We start from the raw sequence: 15,519 nt of genomic DNA, 5'->3' as shown, positions 1-15,519 counted from the left end.
CCAAATCACCCGCAGGTTACCCTAGGACTTCAGGAAAATGGGCCACCCTTACCGGGTAATTCGGCATTCCCCCTGGTTCAGTGAAGGCTAAAAAGGAGTTACCAGTGATGCATCTTCCCCCAGCAGCATGTCCATATGTAGTAGTTCTGACAAATGTTCCACCTTTAGGCGATAATATAGCTGAATCAACCCAGGCCCTAATAAATAAGGCGGCTCATTGGCTATCACATAATTTGCTGGGAAGGTGGGACTTAATGCAGGAGATAATTATGGCACGGCAAATAAGTGGAATTGGCCTTTTACCCCAAGAATCTCCAGGAGCTAAAATTGCTATTTATTGTCATAATCCCAGGCTGGCAGAGGAGGTTCATGTGAGAGTGGGAGGGGTGAAGCAAAGCCAGATAAAAATCCTGCCACTTGTTTTTTTCTACCGTCACCTGAACCAGGCACGGAGGAATGCTTCTTTTGTTGATCCTCGACCCCAGGTGACTCTGAATAGCGGAAATGACACAAAAGCGATGGGCGTCATTCCTAGCTGTGAAACAGCCACCCATCACAATTCGAGGGCTTGTCAAGATGTACTTGTCATTGGAAGCGCGAAACCACTTTATAGGTTCTCCTCTGCAAAGTACCTTTCCCTAAGAAAACTACAATCACATGGAGCATCTTGGTAGCTATAAATCAGTGGTTCCCAACCTTTTGACTTCTGTGGACCCCCATTTTATCAATACTGGAGCCCGGGGACCCCCACTGAATCATTATTGGAACACGGGGACCCCCGAGGAGTCATTACTGATAGCTGGGACCTAATATTATTAAATGTTTTAAGCAGCCGCGGACCCCCAGGGGTCCCCGCCCCACAGGTTGGGAACCACTGCTATAGATGAATGGTCCATCTAGGAGCCACAAGGCAGGAAACTGGCAAGAAAACCGGGCCATTCTTTTAACGGATCTATGTCTGGTATTCTTTGCACCCAGGAATTTGTGGCTCCACGTTTCTTAAGGGAATAAAACGTACCAGAGCGCCAAGAAAAAAAGCCGGGAAAACGTCCCTTCATGAGAAACGAATATTTATGTGGTTGTCCCTCCTTTAATTCAAAACGCCCTGTAACGCTTCTTGGGTCTCCTCCGCGCTACATAAAAACGCAAGAAATAAACAAACAAATAGAAGAGTTGTCGGTTATTTCACTCACACAGGAAAAGAAAATCATTTTTAAAATCCGGGGGCCCATCGTTCAATGGAAGTGGCTATAACTGAAAGCCCACCTCCCTGACATTTGTCATTCAATAGACCATATCTGCACCGAGAATCAACGGACTGAGAAACCATGTCCCCTCACCTGTACTCCTGCGAGCCCCCTGCCGCAGCCGCTCGCCTGCCGCTGGAACTTTGGCCACGCCCACAAATCAGGGTACTTCCATAAGAAAAAAGTTCATTCTTAACAAAAAACGACCGTGTTAGAGTCTCGAGCTGCTCCCGGAGTGAAAAATATAAGGATGTACGGACATAAACATTCAGAGAAAAAACGACAGTCTGACAGAAAGTGCAAGAACAGGCGAAGGTATACTGACAACCGGTGCACAGGGAAAGAGAAGGACAATGGCTGCAAGAGGACGGCGCTGCCGGGGTGGGGGATTCCCAGGAGCAGAGCCAATGGCCAATGAACGGTCTGAGCTTAGAACGCCCACGTCAAACGTGTGAGAACAGTAACCCAGAGTGCTGGCGGGGGACAGGGGACCAACATATTCCGCAATTATTTTGTCAGCAATGTCACCTAGAAGTGGGCGAGCCAACTAATTAACAGAGAGCCGAAGCAACGGTTGGTTCTGGTTCCAAGGACCTGCGATCGAGCCGCGCCTTGAAAGCATGTGAGTTTTGTTACCGTATTCAGATCTACCACATCACGAACACAAGTATAACGCAGACTAGAACTACTGGCGCTGGACCTGCTTGTTAACAGCATGACATCAATGCTGTGAATAATTAGAATACAAAATGTTTTAATCCTGAGAAAATAAGACTGTCGATTGTTGCTAGGCCTTTGGAAATGGTACTTAGTCTAGAGTCTCGCAAGCACTCCTGTTCTCTTCAAATCACTTCTGTTGTTTTTCACTTGGCTAGTAATTTATACAATTTTTCACCTTACATCTTTCAGATATGCCCCATCTGCATATTTCACTAGCCATTTCCTTTCACTGCCTTTCTGCATGTACTTGTGTCACTCTTCTAGCCATGCTCGAACACGTTCTCTCTGCCCTCATCTGTAGCTACAGCATTTTCTTTTCTTTAGTTTAGTGCTGACAGTATATCGACAGCTGTGTTCCACTTTCACATAAAATTTTAATTATAATTAGCACCTGTTGTATATGTGAGCTTTACAGATAGACTATGGATGGGTTAGCATATAGTCCAAAAACTTTGGCCCACCAACAGTCAGTGTGTAAAACTTTCACAAACTTCAGCCTCAACTCCATAGCTGTCAAACATGCCACATCAATCACACCCATCCATACCCTGAACTTATCCAGACACCTAGAGGCGATTCCGTTCACAGAACACTATACAAGAAATGCATGGTGCATGAAATAAAACAGAAATACGCCGTCTAGGAAATGCATATGCTCTTAGGCAGTGCTCTAAATGGGAAAAAGTAAGTGCAGGCACGCATTAAATTGAGCTAGGGGTGTGGCTGGTGGGCGGGCTTAGAGGCGGGGCGAGACATGATGATAAAAATACTTTTCTAGTGCGTATTCATTGTGCCCTTGCATTGCCCTTGACAGTAGTCTCAAACTTTCCATGTGTGCAGATTGACAGCTACATATTCTACTATGCTTATAAAGAGTAAATTCATAATGGAAGGAAATTTAAACCATGGATGCAGCCAAACCATCAACATTACTATTAGCACTTTTAGGCTAATAATCAGTGTGCGCCAAGACAAAAGAGACTTGAATAATAGCATTTATAATGAGTTCTATACCAGTTTCAGGACATATCAAAAGATGTGAAAATGTATCAACATAGACAAAAAGTGTTAACTCATTACACAAAATGAAGGACAAACAAGATATGTTAATGTTTCCTTGATTTGCAATATTTGCAGCTTATTACTGCCGCGCTCTTCCTACTCGCTTGCATTTGGCACAATACATACACATTCTTGAGTGCCCACACATAGAAACTCCCACACATGCACACACCAAGCACTTCATGCATTTCTTTGAAACTACCTCCTGAGTGTCCTGATTCTCTTCTTCGCTGAGCTCGCTTTCTCTCTCACACACAGTACTACCATACAGTAAGGGTACCCCCGTATCATGGTTCTCCTGTTCCCTGCCTGGTGTTTTGTGGCATACAGACTTGGGGTGGGCACAGACAGCAGGTCTCTCCCTAAGTAGCACTGCAACAGAGGGGGTGTTATAGGGATGCAGCGTCGTTAGGGCTGCTCCATCAGGTCAAGCCCCCTGGCAACAGAATCGGCCCCACTAGGTTCGGGTGTGGCTTGCAGCCTTTGAAGTCCTTTGCCCTGGCCCCTGTCTGGCCTCGATTTTTAGAACTCTGGAATGTTGAATCTTGAATTTGTGAACTTTGGACTTTTGACCCAGTGGTGGCTGGTGACTGAAAGCAGTGTTGGGGCACAAATACAAGACGGAATTGCACCTTGTGAGAGAGCCTCACAACCCATGTATTTCCATTCACCTACTCACCCACTGCCTTTGGTCACCTACCCATTTACTCATCCACATTGTCATCCACTGCCATTCACACAACTCTTATACGCAGACACTCACATTTTCTCAGCCACTCTGTCAAGCCCTGCAAACTCTAATTCAAACAAACACACATTGCCTCACCCATCCAGTTTCCAACAGTTTCAGTGATAAAAGGTACACGTTTATTTGAGCTGCAGATTACATGTTTAATATGACATATCACGTCATTAGTCTGCAGAAGAAATAAAACAATAACTAGCCATGATAAATTACTGGAACCAGTACTGCCTTTGAGAGACGAAATCACCTACAGAGGCAGTGAAAGGAGAGGAGAGCTGATAGAACAGATTCTTTTCTTATTGTCTGTAAAAAAAGATAGAGCTCCAACTTGCTTGTGTGCAGGGTTGTCTTTGGCATATTTATGACTTGAGGTCTTAAGGTCACACTCCTGTCTCCCAGAGAGCCCTGGCTGTAGTTATTTATTGTATTTATTCCATTTCTCTGCCACAGAGGGGGGATTTTCTTTGCGCAATGCCACATTCTTTTAATAAAATGTGACCTCTGGTACGTAGACCCTTCTGATCACACGCCACCATTTGAGTAAATAGGAAAGGGTGGATAATAATATTGGAGTGACATGAAGTTTTCAAAAACCCTGGCTGAACAAAAAACGCTCCAGGCTGTTTACTATCAGGGCTCCTGGTGGAGAAGGAGATAAGCCAGGGACGTCACTGCATTCTGAGAAAACGTAAGGGCTTTGCGTGGGCAAGCCCTGTCAGCCCTTCTGTGCAGCTTTCAGCCACAGGCTGACGCAGGCGCAGTGGGGCTTTTCAAAGTGAACAACTTTCACTCAGAAAATGTTGTGCAGAAAATGTTTTACTTTCATAATGTAATTAAATTTATGCTTCACTAGAGAGGCCAGAAAAGGCTAGGGGCGCAGCCCCTTAGCCCTTGAACACCAGCCGCCACTGTTTTGAACCCTGCACCCGCTCCTCTCATTCTGCTGTTGTGTGGAGTGGCTGTGCTAGGAGCCTGAAGCATCAGCCCGTTCTTCCTATTGGTTGGTGCTTGGAAGGCAGAGTATTACAGAAAAAAACACTGTTACAGCTTGTCCGGAAGAGCGGAAAGAAAGACAGTTCTAGGCACCCTTAAAAGTACTGCAGGCCGCAGCCTTGACATGACGCTGAGAAACAGATGAACCACACAGATGGCCCAAGGTGCTCATTGAGAGTCTATAACGAATTACTGTCGAATTACCCAACAGGAAAGGGTAGTATATGAAGGGATAACATAAATGCTTCTGAAGCAGTGGTTGACAGAGTGTGTGTTGAATCTGAGGTGGTACATCGCACCGTCTCCCCGAGTTCTAAGGTAGCAGGATGATCTGCCTCAAAATTAATAACAAGTTTCTACAGGAAGGTCACAAAAGAGAGCACATCAGTGCCACCCAACGGCAATATGCTGAGTTCTGCAACTCCGGCGTGTGGCCGACCTGGAAAACAGACTGCTCCAGAACTGATCCAAGGTAAAAACAGGTCGACTTTCTGCAATGGAGATAGAGTGGACCGCTGAACTCTGGAAGGGAAGGACGATCAGTGCATCAGTGCTTATGGGTATGGCAGCGATGTCGAAGGGCCTGCAACCCAGTCCAAGGAGCTATTCCAATCCCTTTCTCAAATAAGGTCTCCAGGTATAATGGTTGCCTCACAACACCTTGTAGAGTCCACCATGATGCCCATAGAGAAGGCCAGCAAAAATATTGTCACCTCTCCCCCCTCTCATGAGTTGAACAGTTTCCTTCCGGCTTGCACTGTAGGAGTGCCTACCTATCAGGGGAATAAATGTCCAGGCAATGACCAACTGAGCACCAGTTCCCTAATGTTTTTGGATTATACCCTTCCCGACGTACCGTTGGGTGGTGCAGCATGTGGTCGGGCAAATAAAGAGGGGCCTGAAGAGGAGTCCAGGAACCCAGAGGACCCATTCATCATATTGGAAGACACTGTGGAGGTCCAGGGGAGGGCCCCACTTTTTGTTACCCAATCTTATTGAATACAGGACACCAGTCCCTGGAGTGTCTTTCACCCAATGTGGGGGTCCCACGAGACTTTGCACTTTCAGAGGCTATGAACAATCTTAATAGAATTCTGTTCTTTGATCCTTTCGCTCCTAGAAAAGTCGATGGGTGGGTCTTCTCACATAATATCATTGCTGACTCAGATACTCCACTTCCTAGCACATTTTGCCAGAAAACGGGATGTAGCCTCTCAGACAGACCCCATAACCCCAATGGATCGAAGTAAATCAATAGTCCATGATGTACCGCATCTTAATAATTCCCTATGATGGTGGACAAGAACTCGATCTGCAAAGCTAAATCTGGACCATCTGCTTCCCTAGCAAACGGAGCAAATTCTGGTGAAACTACCATCCCTCCAAGCAACAGCAACAAAACCAGGTGTTCAGGAATGGGAGTTACCCCCAGCATGGAGGGATGTGAGCCCACATTTAGAGTTGGCGCCCAGGGACTCGCTGTTACTCAACTGTGCCATCTAGGGCCCCCTGTTTTGCTGCCCACCATTGATAATAGCGTACGTTCAGCCACTAGGGCTGCAGAGAAGAAGGGCAAACAAAAGAAAAAGGGGAAACTCGGTCCCTCTCCTCCTATATACTCCCTACTATGGTTATTTTCGAACCAGCAAGAATGATGTGGCTCAAAGAGATGGTGCGGCAATGACTGACCCTACAGAAAGTGAAGTTGCCTGTACTCTATTCTCTACCAACCCCAATAAGGGGGGGAAAGATGCCAGTACCACTAATAAGCCAGGCAGCTCAACACTAGGCGGTAAGGACCAAGGTCCTCATTGATGAGAAACCAGGGGAAAAATCCCCCCATACAGATCAAAAGGAAGCCAAGAGGAGATCTCATCTCATAAAAAGAGTCCCAGAGGTGGCCCACCCAGCCAGGGCAGAACAGCCGGGGCCACTGGCAGTGCAAGAATCTAGCCCTGCTGCTGGGTAGACTGGTTGTTCAAGTGCCAACTGTGTAGGGGCGACTGGAACAACAACCAGTCTTTGCCAGGGCAGAAAGTACTTTTGGTGGGGGCGGTCAAACTGTAATGAAGGGCGGCCAGCAAGACTGCAACTTCGCCTCAGCTGCTCGGGAGGCAGCGGGCCAGTGCCTGGAATTTATTGACCTTTTCCCAGACATTGGCTCTGCAAAGTCCTTTAATAGATCTAGGCTCTAAATCCTTTTCTATGCAGTCCCTAAGCTGAAAGTGGTGTCGTCGGGTGACTTGAGGGCTGTGAAATTGTCCACCAAGGACTCTAGGTCAGCCCCAAGGGGTAACAATGTTTACACCACAAAGGTCAAAATCACCCTTCCCTGCTTTACCAGACTGGTGCGCAGCCATGATGAGGATTTCCATAGTATGGGGATCGATGTTTTGCCTTGATCAGGTCTTGATTATGAGGGTGTTGCTACAGCAGGTCATCATCGAGTGCAAACCACACTCACCGACCAGGAGCACCTCCAGACTCACAAGTTTTTAAGGAGGGCGAAGAAAAGCGACCATGAGTTAACATATGGTGCTGCACATAGGAACTTGCACATTACGTCAGTAAGAAATGTAAGAACAATAGAAGTGCTACACCCTGAGAGCAGAGAAATAAAGCCTGTTTGCAGTGACTGGTCATGGTTAGCAGCAGTGCTGGCCCCTCCCCTGGTAAGTACAGCAGAGGGGGTACGGAGTGAGTAGGGTTACCCTTGCCCCCGTGACAGCTGCTCCAACCCAAGTAGGCTCTCCCAAAGCGAGCATGATGGACTGGGGAGGCGATGGCTATCCTTTTGTGCTATCCTGGAACATCTCAGATTTGGTTGGTAAAACTGTGGATGATGACTGGTTAAAGTTTAGTAGGACATTTTACAATTGTTGCTTCCAGGAAACTTGGGCCTTTGTGGAAGTCAGTGTAAATGGGTTTTTGGAAAATTATGCTCAGGCTACCAGGATCAAGAAGGGATTGCCCTTGGATGGGGGGGGGGGAGGATTGGGGGTCTTTCCGTGTGGCTATTCTGTAAATTAAAATGTAGAACAGCACAACTGGGGGTAGAAATACTGACCTCTACTGTCCAGCACATGAGAATTTGGTTGTCAGGCTCTGTAGATGGAGTGGTTGATATACTAAATGTTTACATTCCCCCAGGATGGTCCTCAACAGTCCAGGGGATATGGGAACATTTTGTATCATATGTCGAGAGCGTAAAGGAGGAGGTGGCCAACTGGAAGCTAATAAGGGAGGGGAAAAAACTGGGAAGTACCTGCTTCTGGTCTGGCGATTTCAATACACAGCCATCCGAGGTGATCATTAATAATCAGGTTTTAATGGGAGATCGCTGGCAGAGTATCCCAGTACCGGCCCTGGTTAATTTTAAATCTAATAATAAGGGGGACGTGTTCTCCGATCTTTTGATAAGTCATCATCTGTGTTTTGTTATTGGACTCATCCCCTCAGATTGTCTGCCACAGCAACTTTTGAGAATGGGAGAAGTCCAACACTAATCGATTACATCCTAAACAAAGTAGAGGGTGGGAGTTTGTATACGATTTGACTGTTGCGAGAAGCATGTGGAGCGATGATGACCCTGTGGTAATGTGTTTAAAACTTTGCTCATGGTGGCCAGACAATGTGGTCAAGCCCCAAGGGGTTACTTGTGGTCTATTGATAGCTCCATTGAATAGCAGATGAAGAATACGATGGAGCACTGAGAAATACAAGCATGATCTCCCTCTACTTGATGACATTTTGGGCAGATTTGGCCCTATCATTCTGGACCCATGTTGTACCGACAAGGAGAAAGTGATGGTAGCTTTTGAGGCGATGGTGAGGGAGCTGATGGCCCTGTCGTCCAAGCGCCCCAGTTTTAATATCACGGGCCGTGAGGGAGCAGAAGTACCGGGGACAGTTGGTTTGATGATGAATGCTATAAAATGAAGAAAGATGTTTCTGTCGCCATGTTTCGGCACCACTCCGGTAACCAATGTGAATTGTTGAGTCAGGAGCTCTGGGGAAAGTACAAGCTCCTGTTGAAAACTAAGAAATCGTTGCACCAGCTGGCACTCTGGGAGGAACGAAGGGGGGCCTCCCAGTGGATAAACACCAGAAGGTTCTGGGAGTTGGTTACACGGGTTGAGAATGGAGTGGTTAATAGTGCAGAAACCCACATCGGCCCAGTGGAGTGCACCAGGCACTTCAGTTCTCTACATTGTATTAACCCCACAGCCTGCAGGCCTGCACACGCCCCAGGAAAGTGCTCACTCTCACACCCTTACAACAATGGGCATTCTTGAACTAGAGGTGGAAAGAGCCCTGAAAGACAAGAGACACCAGGCCCTGATGTAGTGCCTATTGCGAGGAACACTATTGGGAGGCCGATATCCTCACTAAGGTGCTCAATGCTACATTAATTGGCAATGCCTTGCCCCATCCTGGCACCCCACTTTTTTGTGCTAATCTTCAAGAAGGGCGATCGGGATTGTCCATCCAATTACTGCCCAATCTCCCTTCGTGATGAGGCAGGTAAAGTGCGAGGGAAGTTTTTGCTAAACCGCCTCCAGGAATGAGTGGATGCTCATAATATCCTGACAGAAGTACAAGCTGGTTTTTGGTGACGAATAGGGACCATTGGCCAGGCTGTTAGGCTTTATATGATTGCCTATAAATGTAAGGAAGTCAGGAACTCATCTCTGTACCTTATTCTTATAGATCTTAAAGCGGCCTTTGATTTAGCGGAAAGAGAGCCATTATGGAGGTCCTTGCAGGACTTGAGGGTAGACCCATCATTGGTATCAGTTATAATGGCTCTCCACATCAGTAATATGTCCTAGGTATGGCCTTGGGGGGAATGTACTAACCCTTTCCCGGTTGAGAAGGGCATGCGGCATGGGTGTGTGCTGGCTCCCCTGCTTTCAGTCTGTTCCTGAATGATGCAGCAGAATATTTGATGGAGGACACCCTAGACATCCCCATTGTAGCTGGAAAACGGTGCCATTGCTGCTATATGTGGATGCAGCAGTATTAATGGCACCAACTGAGAACGTCAACTATAGGCTTTTGCAGTGGTTTGGGGAACATTGTACCGGGAAATCCTTGACAATCAATGGTAGCAAAACAAAGAGTATAGTACTCCGGCCGTCCGCTAGCTTTAAGGGGGCCCCTGCGATTCGGGGAGCCCATCTAGAAATTGTTAAGCAGTTTGATTTTCTCAGAGAATTGGAGTTGCCAGCTGCAGAAGGGCTGAAGCCCTACGACAAATGGTGCAGTAAAGAAATTTAGGTGCAAAGTTGGAGCCAGAAGCATCAGGATCATTCTGCCAATATACAAGCAGAGGGCAGTGGAGGCTGTTCTATATGGGGCAGAACTCTAGGGGTTTGCGAATGTGCGACTACTCCAGGTGGCTGAGAACAACTTTCTTAGAGCCCTACTGGCGTTGAGGCCAGGCACCTCACCGGTGGCACTCTACTGGAAGCTAAACTTTACTCCAATCTCTGAAACCACAATGTTAAGACCAATCCTGTATTGGGTCAGGCTGATAAGAAACCCAAAGGTGGCTGTTTATTTGGAAACCGTAGAAGATGCTACCCACAAAAAGGAGTGCAGGGGGAGAACATGGTCAGCTCATGTCCAGAATGTTTAAATGGTTTACAGATGGGATCCTTACAGGCTGCTCCCAGTAATGTCAGGCAAAACACTGCAGACTTAATTGAGGCGCGGTACTGGGGACAGCGGGACTGAGGTGATGCCAAGGTCTATTACACAGGCTTATTTTAGTAACTCCTATGGTCCAGTGTGTACTGAGTACTGGGATCTGCTATATCCTGCATTAAGAAGAACTGTGTATATAAAGTTCAGGTTGGGCATCATGCCGACTAGGGACTACCTAGCATGCACTCACAGGCTTGCAGCAGGAAGGGACCACTGCGACTGTAGCTTTGGTGGGATAGACACCGTAACCCACCTCCTCCTGTTCTGAAATAAACATGATTCCACCCGACAGTGCTGGCTGATCCCTCCCTTTAAATACCATGCGGTTAGAGAAGTTAAGTCAGAAGTAGCAGTGTGCATGAGGTGGGATGTTCTACCGGTGGTTAATGCTGTAGCATCATTCCTGTGGGTGGTGTGGCCCTATCTGAGGGATCTGCCCTGCGTGTTACGGATCAGCTCACCTTGTTAATTTCAGAGGCCCCATACACTTGTTCAACGACTAAATTATATACCCCGCATTGGCCTCCAGTGAAAAATCTGTCCTCCCACAGTGGGACAAACTCCCACACCTTAAGCGTCCCATAGCTGCTGTCCTCTTGGTGGGAATGTTACATTGCTCTTCATGGCGGTTTGGCTCTTATCATCCAAGTATTTTCTTACTTTCTGCATTTGCATTTTCAGAGACCTCATGATTTTATGATTGTTATACTCGGATGCAATGTCACATCTATTATGACCGTGTTTTTTAAATTGATGTTTATTACGTTCTCTTTCTCTCTTTTTAAAAAAATGCACTGTATTTATTGTATCTTTTTTAAGCGTGTTTTAATTATTGTATGGCTGGAAGCTGAAACCATAAACATGACTTAACACTCACACATAAACATCCACACAAACAGGCAAACACACAAACGGAGACAAATACTGACATAAAAGTTTCCCTTGCGGTTATTCCTGCGTTACTGCACACCAACAGTGTGGATTTGATTGACAGAGCAGTGCCTCAGTCAGTGGGCTCCACTCTGTCAAACACAGCGGGCTGGTGAAATTCCCAACACCCAGACATACTTTGCATAATGCAAATGAGCCGCTGCTGAATGGTTCAGCAGTGTCCCAGCTAAGGGCTAGGGAGGCGCTCTGGCTGACAGAGTGCTGTACAGATCGACTCCACTCTGACGGCCTCGAGCTCAGCAGCACTAGCACCAATAAGCGCACCTTTCATGAGCACTGGTACTCTCCTTGGCAGTGGAGATGTGCCACAGAGTGGTAAAAATAGGAAGTGCGGGTACTCAGTACCTGTAAGTACCGGCCCATTTAAAGCAGTGGTTTTAGGGAATGCAAATCAAGCAAACCATGAAATTACAAACGGGACTGCATCACCGACATGAATTACCTAGAGGGGAGAGTTTCCCACTGTACTGGGAACTCTGTAAAGAGGTTGATAATCAAATGAGCATGTTGTTTGAATACCTTTACTAATAACCAACAGGCGTTGAGAAGCTCACGCTGCCTTAATCCTCTACTCCAGACCTGTCAATCATGCTTGTCATGCACACCCACCCATAACATGAATTTACCTAGACAAAAAGAGGACATTCAGTTTGCAGTTTATGCACTGTACAAGAATCACAAGTTGCCTGGAAAGAAACTAAACACACACATTTTGCAAAAACATATACACTTAGGGAATGTAAGATGAAGCAAAATTGTGAAATGCAAACAGGACAGCATCACTCACATAAATGACCTGGTTTAAGTGTTGAGAAGTCTATCTAGCTAACAGTCCCAGCTGCAGTCTCCATGGACCCGCTAGGCTGCTACAATGTGACAGCTTTGTCAGTCCCAGAGTCTGACTGTTGATATAGCAGGCTGTTTATGTGAATTGTAGTGCCTTACAGTAATGAAATTCGTATTTTAGCTAACTTAACGAAAACTACTCCTCAGATTCTATCTTTCATAGTTCCACATGAATAGATCTGTATTTTCGTGTCTCACTAGAATAAAAAATATACATGTTCCACATAGAAGTCTTTCACAAACAGACTAAAGTATACACATTCAAGGTTAAATCTAGCTGCCCCAAAGAGAATCGTATACTATTTAATTTTACTGTTCCATGTGCAGATGTTGCTTGTGAGAAGATTGATGTAGTAGAACTATGAAAATATTGTCTAAACTATTCAGGTGTAAATGTTTCTCTTTTGCTTATTTATGATTGGTTAAGAGCCTGTGAATCATGTACTACTGTAATGAATGTATGAAATTGTTCAGAACCCTATCTAAGAGTGCGATTCCTAGATGTGAAAGGAGTTCTTTCCCCTTACTTTAGAACACTGATACTCAAAGTGGGGCCTGGGGCCTAATGAGGCCCTCCTGACCTTTTCATGCGGCCCCTGGACAGTGGCAGCACTGGACTGCTGCGTACGCCACTCAGCACTAACAAATGAAGTTAAATAAACAGGCAAGCATTAATTTTAAAGTTAATTGGTGTTAAAAAAAATAAGTAACTAGGGAATCCTGCAATGTTTAACTATAGGAACACTTTCGTTTTTAAAGTTATGTTGCAGTAAAAGAGTAAAAATATGACAGTCAATTCTAAATTCAAAAAGTATATGTAATTAAGTTGCAGAAACTTTTCACCTTAATACATCAGATTATATGAGTGCACTGAGAAGTATTATTTTAAAGGTGATAGTTTTCAAACATAAATTTGCAAACATGAATTCTCCTCCCACCCTGATAACAATGCTAATTAATAGTGAACTAAAGAGGCACTTCCGTTGTTGTGTCTACTCTTTGGGTGGCCTAGATTTCTTTTATATGTGAAGAACATTATAGTTTATTAACTCAATCATAGGAGGTTTTGTACAGCATACATCCTGAAGTCATGTATTTTGAGCTCTTCTTATGTGGTAATGACGAAAAAGATGGGAAAGTGAAATAAAACAATTGCCTAATATCACACAGTTTGGTAAAGTGGGGGAATCGGGATTAATACCAGGTTTCCTAGTTTCATATTGTTCAATTAAGGCAATAGATGTATAGGCTTGACTTCCCCTAATCCCTACTTACTGCCAATTCCCACCACGCCTGACTGCCACCCCACTGGCATCAATGGGGCCCTCGAACACATCACAGACCATACTATTTGGCCCCTGGGAAAATGTTTGCGAGTACCCATGCTTTAAAAAATGATCCTATACCAGATTTTGTCCCCAAACTCTGTATTTTGCCGATCTAAACTTTACTGAGGTATTGATTGATTGATTCTGTACCTTAGCTGAACTTTGCGCACTGATCCACTAATTGATTTTAACTACATTGAATTAATTCCGATGTGACTGAAATTCTTAAAATAAAACCTTTAACTTTGAAACTACAGTGTCTGTCTTTCTTGTAAGACAAAATGCGTTCTATAATTCCAATATTTGATATTTCCACTGCAATTTCTTAAGACGAGGGAGGTCCAGCGGGGAACACCAAAGCCCTCCTCGGGACTACACCGCTCCCGATCCTTCAAGGTGTGCTAAAGAGAGAGATTGTATGGGTTTTGCGTGCAGTCACTGGGGCTCTGATCGGAGCACTGAGTGCCTCAAACTTGCCAGGCCTCCTGGATCAGAGAACTTGGATGGACGCTGGCCCTGGGCACAGCCGTATGCACTTACAAAAACCTGCTCCGAAATGCTGCTCCCCAGTCTGCATGCCTCAAAAGAAAAGCTCTGATGAGTCTGGGCTTTATAACAAGAGGAGGTGAAATGTGTGAGACACATTTTAGTGCGGGAATGCGGGTGCAAGCACTTCAATGTGTTATAATAAACCCCAGTACGGGGCACATGACTGTTACAGGCTATTAAACATACAAGTTGTTTACACAGCACACTTCCTGAATTTACTTACTGGAATATGTTCTCACTTGCGGTAATTGACAAAAAGAATACTCGTTGAAGTAAATTATCAGCCTCCATCACACAATTTGGTCAGGGTGAGACAGCCTGAATCAATCCCAGGTTTTCCAGATTCACACTGTGCAATTTAGCCTCTTTACAATCTCTTCCTGACATCAAAGGTTATTACTTTATCCTTAATTCTTGGAGTATGGAACTAGAGCATGGGTGTCAAGCCACGTTTTGGAAGTTTTACACAGCACAAACTTTGCCCAAGGACATTAGAGCACTTCGCAAGAAACACAAACTATGTTACACAATTACTTTTCGGCATTTGGATCTTTGCCGGGATTCACACGATGCTGAGCCGAGGCTGGGGCTTGTGCCTCGTTCCCCATGTTACATGGCCATTAGCTATCATCACTGGACTACATCATTTCCCATGAGCTCATTTTGTGGTAAAGATGATGAGAGGACTTCAAGCTGAGTAAGGGCCAGGCATCAGCCTCGTGCCAAGCTCGATCTTACAGTGGCTCGCCCATCTTTAACTTCAACTTCATTTAAATACATATACAATATAGCCCACACACATTAAATGAAAATAAATGCAAGTTAAAGTCACAGGTGAGAAATGCATTCTGTTATGAAAGAAAGCTCACTGGTTAATGTGATCACTGCTGATGTCTGTGTATGTAACTAGACAATCACTGAACTGAATCCTGGTTGGTGCACTGAGGAATACTGACGTGTATTTATAGTGCTATGAGGTGCTAGTCTGGAGCTGAAAGCATTGTGAATCTGCAAATCTTTTTAAAAAAATGATATTGCTCACTGTATAAGATAGGGTATCTTTAAAAATTAATACCCCCTGGCCTGCCGTATGCCCAGTGGGTGATGGGCCCTAATCATTTTCAAAAAATGAATGTCCCCTGACCCGCCATGTGCCCCTTGGGTGGCAGGCCCTAATCCTTTAAAAGAATTAAAGCACCCAGGGCCCGCCACATGCCCTCTGGGTGGCGGGCCATAATCATAAAAAAAAAGAAATGCCCCCATAGCCCGCAACGCGCCCCATGGACATCAGGCCCTAATCATTTACAAAAAATTCATGACTCTGGGCCTGCTGTGTGCCCCATGGGCAGCGGGCCCTAATCATTAAAAA

The 15,519-nt window shown here is 45.4% G+C and overlaps 1 protein-coding gene and 1 long non-coding RNA gene across 6 annotated transcripts in view; one reads left to right on the top strand and one right to left on the bottom strand.

Annotated features, from left to right (window-relative positions):
• Positions 1-1,701, bottom strand: part of LOC138299254 (butyrophilin subfamily 2 member A2-like) — a 150,495-nt gene extending 148,794 nt beyond the window's left edge. For 2 of the 5 annotated variants that reach the window (XM_069237392.1, XM_069237391.1), the window contains exon 1: positions 1,341-1,701. The gene's annotated coding sequence lies outside the window, so the exon portion shown is untranslated. Of the gene's footprint in view, positions 1-1,193; positions 1,275-1,340 lie in introns of those variants that run through there. The other 3 variants (XM_069237394.1, XM_069237396.1, XM_069237395.1) reach the window with 3 other exon arrangements.
• LOC138299255 (uncharacterized) overlaps positions 1,658-15,519 on the top strand; it is a 223,612-nt gene continuing 209,750 nt past the window's right edge. Inside the window, exon 1 of the long non-coding RNA XR_011204729.1 lies at positions 1,658-1,869. This is a non-coding gene — a long non-coding RNA (uncharacterized lncRNA). The remainder of the gene's footprint in view (positions 1,870-15,519) is intronic.

The sequence above is a fragment of the Pleurodeles waltl genome, chromosome 6 (genome assembly GCF_031143425.1).
Source record: "Pleurodeles waltl isolate 20211129_DDA chromosome 6, aPleWal1.hap1.20221129, whole genome shotgun sequence".
Lineage (NCBI taxonomy): Eukaryota > Metazoa > Chordata > Amphibia > Caudata > Salamandridae > Pleurodeles > Pleurodeles waltl.
The sequence above is the reverse complement of the archived record's forward strand: the minus strand, read 5'-3'. Positions and strand labels throughout refer to the sequence as shown.